The sequence below is a fragment of the Azolla caroliniana genome, unplaced genomic scaffold (genome assembly GCF_043228905.1).
Source record: "Azolla caroliniana isolate FFs.n. ecotype wild unplaced genomic scaffold, voAzoCaro1.0.p SCAF_20, whole genome shotgun sequence".
Classification (NCBI taxonomy): domain Eukaryota; kingdom Viridiplantae; phylum Streptophyta; class Polypodiopsida; order Salviniales; family Salviniaceae; genus Azolla; species Azolla caroliniana.
The window spans coordinates 14,723,184-14,727,504 of NW_028230455.1; positions in this window are offsets into that span (position 1 = coordinate 14,723,184).

A 4,321-nucleotide genomic window follows, 5' to 3' on the forward strand; every position below is an offset into this window, starting at 1 on the left:
CTGTAGCCCGGACATCATGATGACTGCGACATAGACTCCCTAGTCCGTGACAAACGCCGTCTTGTCTTGGTCGTTGTGGTGCATGTGTACTTGGTTGTACCCACTAAAGCCATCTAAAAAGTTGTACATGTCATGCCCTGCGACGGCGTCCAGTACGCTATCGGTGAACGGTAAAGGGAATGCATCAGTAATGGTTACGACGTTCAATTTCCGATAGTCCATGCATACACGTATTTTGCCAATTTTCTTTGATACAACTACTATGGAGCTTAACCATGTAGCTTGTTTAACTGGTCGTATGAATCCGGCCTTGAGGAGTTTCTCAAATTCTTCTTTTATGTGGCCCGCGTAGTTAGGATTCATACGGTATCGACGCTGTTGGACCGGATTCGTGTCGATCGCTAAATTGATCTTATGTTGATAGAACTTCGGATCTAACCCCTTCATGTACTCATGGGCCCAGGCGAAGACATCTTTATACTTCCTGACTAGTGTTATTATCGCGTCTCTCTGATCCGACAGTAATTCTTTTGCGATGGAGAGGAATCAGAGTTCTGACGTCGTACCCACATTTACTTCTTCCAGGGCTGAGGCAGTGACTCGTCGTGAAATTTCCATTTCCCTCTCGAATGTTGCCCATGCTCTGCTTAGTTCTAAAATTGACTCCGGGTTTGGTTCGTAAGCCTCGTCGTGGAGCGTAGCGAGCATGGCCTACTCCGCCGCGGTTTCGATGACGTTGATTTCAAATAGCGGAATGATCCGGGGGTGCTTGTCTAGGTATACCTCTAATTCTATATCCTCCACCCCAGCCAACATATTTATATCCTCCGTGTATAATGGTGTTATGCCCTTCGGTTGTGCCTCTATTTCCTCTGTTGGTACCCGGACCTTGCTGCGTCCGCATCGAAAGCTGATACACTTGTGTTGCCAGCTCTGCTTGATATTCGCTAAACGAAGCCACGGTTTGCCCAACAACACAGGATACGCTCTTGGGGCGTCAAGGGAGAGGACTACCACTGAGATGTCGAAGCGATGTCCTCCCACGATAATGCCTACCTTGCGTATCAAACCCAATCGTCGTACTGAGTGGGTATCTGCCATGCAAAGCCAAAACGGGCAAGCTTCCCATTCTGAAATTCCCAATTGTTAGCATGTCTTCGTGCTAATTACATTAACGCTCGAGCTGTCATTGATTACGCATCCTGGGATTTCTTGACCGTGTAGTATCAACTTAATAGCCGGACTGTGGTGATCCACCAATGTTGGTCCGGCGCCGATGTTCATAAAATTCGCGGCGACGCTTTCCCAGGTCTACCCGTTATTCGCTCTTCCACGGACTGGCGGAATCGTGGGACTAGTTGCATTAGCGTCTCCACGTTTAACGTTATCTCGCAGCCTGTTAGTGCTTGCCATATGGGATCCGGAGATTTTCCCTCTTCCTCCAATAGTTCCACCGTGTTTGCGGACTGCTTCCGCATGCATTCCGTATTTGCCGCGTTTGCTTTTTCAACCCATGCTTGGGCTATCTGATGTATCTCATCTTGCGCGGCCCAAGCAACATTTTGTTTTTGCTGACGTGTCATGACTTGTTGTACTTCCACCGTAATCGTATTGATGGTGGGCCGCTTGCCCTTGCGTACTGGGCATTGTGTGGCATAATGTCCGGGCTATTGACACACAAAACAATGGACGCTAGATTCTCCCTTCTTGGCAACTGGTGGTGTGTGCCGATCCCCAGGTGTGACTTGCTCTTCCCGGTCTTGATTCGTTTGTTGAAGCGTACGCGGTGGTTGTTGTTGGTCCCGGCGCGGTTCCTGGTGCCGGTCATCATTCGAACTTTCGTTGTACCGCTATTGGTCCCGATACTGACGATGTTTTCCATGAGGCCCATTGAAGCCGCCACGTTTGTTTCTTGAACGGTAATTCAGATAGCGTCGACCCCCTTTAGTATTTCTATGGTTGGCACGGTAATCTTCATCATCCGGCTCGTCTTACTCGGAATCATTGTGATTCCGGCGATTCCAGTAGTGCCGGTCATCGTGTGAGTTCCGATCCATATACCGGGGTTGTTCTTCTTGCCGCCTTTGCTCATTACGGCGTGACAGGAATGCACGCTCCCTTTCCACAACACTCGGCCACAACCGAGTCTAAAATCGAACACAGAAAACGGGGAATGAATGCACGACACAATGGAGAGAAGAGTACACAGGATGTTTACATGGAAAACCCAAACACGGGAGAAACCACGACAGTCCATTGACTGCGAACTATCACTATGTAACAATATACAATAGATGAACTCAGAGGCAATGACCTCTTGTTCACTGTCTTCGCCACAGGCGGCGGTTACAATAGAGATACAAACTCTTCGTCTCTTTCTCTCTCTCTCTCTCTCTCTCTCTCTCTCTGTACACTGTTGCGCTCTAATCTTGCGCCAACAAGAATGACAACTACAATCGCTCTATTCTCTGTTTGCCCTAAGTCATATTTATACTAATATGACTTTTCGGCTATTTATAAATATAGCCCCGATGGACTCTTAGAAACATATTTACGAATAAGTCCCTTCATCCGGTGAGCACTCCTCACCGGGCCTGCATCATATGGCTCTTGTCGGGCACTCGTCATCCGGTTCTCACCGGGTCTTCCGTTGCCGGGTACTCCACATTAGGGTTCGGCGCCGAGTTTCTCATCAGAACTGTTCTTCTCACTTCCCATCCGGAGGGACCTATTTCCTAACACGGCGTGGGGGACGCTGTGTTTCCACGCTGCATACTGTGGGCGTGGATTTGTTCAACATATTGTACTCGCACTGCTCAACTGTGTGAGCTTTCGAGTGATTAATTGGACAGTGGATTCGCATGTTGCATTCAATTGCGGAATGCCCCGAATTTAAGCAAATCGTGCACTGGATCGCCTGGCGAAAATGTTGTTCCTCGTCTTGAGGTAACGCTTATTATAATAAGGACATGGAAAACCTTTCCTCTTCTTCGTCCAACTCGAGTTGTAGCACTCGTTCTATGACCATATTGGTTGTTTCCCCTTTCACGCTATTGTTGTTGAGCATTGTCCATATGGGTCGTCGTAGTACTGCCAGAAATGTCTCCGTAGCCTCGTCCTTCGTCGGGCTCCGTTCTAGTTTCCGCTGTAGATTTTGGAAGCGTAAACTGAAATCCGCTACCGTCTCAGTCGGAAACTGTTTAATTGTGTAAAACTACCCAAGGATTTCGCGTTGCAGCACCCTCCTATGAAAGAAACACAGAAAGGTTAACTGAAGCTGGTCGAAGGTCGTGATTGCTGGGAGATCCATTTGCGAAAGCCAAAACGCTGCTCTCACATCTAAGGTTAATCCTAACCCCGTCATTTTGGACTGGTACGCTACTGCTTCGGAAAGGCACTGCGCCATGTGGTTTGCATTCCAGACATTTTGGAACAATCGAATGTGGGTTGCGGCGTCGGTTTCGCCGTTGAAGCGGGGATAAGAAAAGGCCATGCTTGATGCTTCCTGCGTGCAGGGAAAGACCACAGTGCTTTTGTGGTGAGCGTGCTTCCTGCGTGTCGCCGAGGTATTTGGGGAGCGAGAAATCGTCTTTGTGGTCCCGACAGGTATCACTGAGGTCACTGAGGCCAGGCTTTTGCCGTGCGCGTTCCTCTGCCTGGCGTGTGATGGACCTTGTGATTGGTCGGTCTTGTCGTGTTGGTTCTCTGGGGCGTTTGCAGCTAAATATCCATTCATTGTTGTTCATCTGTGAGAAGACATAGATCACCAAGCGTGCCAAAAGTGTTACCGATTAGGAACACAGTCTACGGTCAGCCCTTCGACCTAGACCTCAAAGCGATTGTGTTGCAACAAATGGTATCGTCGTAGTGTAATACTTAGTGGGATACCTCTCGTATGCTAGTAGCGTATAAGGGAGTTGGCTACAACCAAACTCTTTAGACCGTGGACTAGCAACCACACTATTACTCACGCCTACGCTCTTACGACTACGCTACGCCACCAAGAATCACAGACATAGAGTAGATTAACCACAGATACACATAGGGATCAGAGAAGATACAACTCTATTAAAAATTACACACTACCTCTATCAGAGGTTTTCTGCCCTTTATACACGCAGGGTCTTTTAGCCGTTCATGCTTCCCGCGTGAACCGTTTACATGCGTTACAATATTACTATATTCTATATTTTTGTGCTCTTGTCCGTCAGTTACTATTCCGGCGGACAACAATGTCCATGACATAATTGATTCTTCTACTAGCATGATGGGCTTGTGGCCAAGTATCAAATCAATTGGCATGTATCATGTTACCGAACTA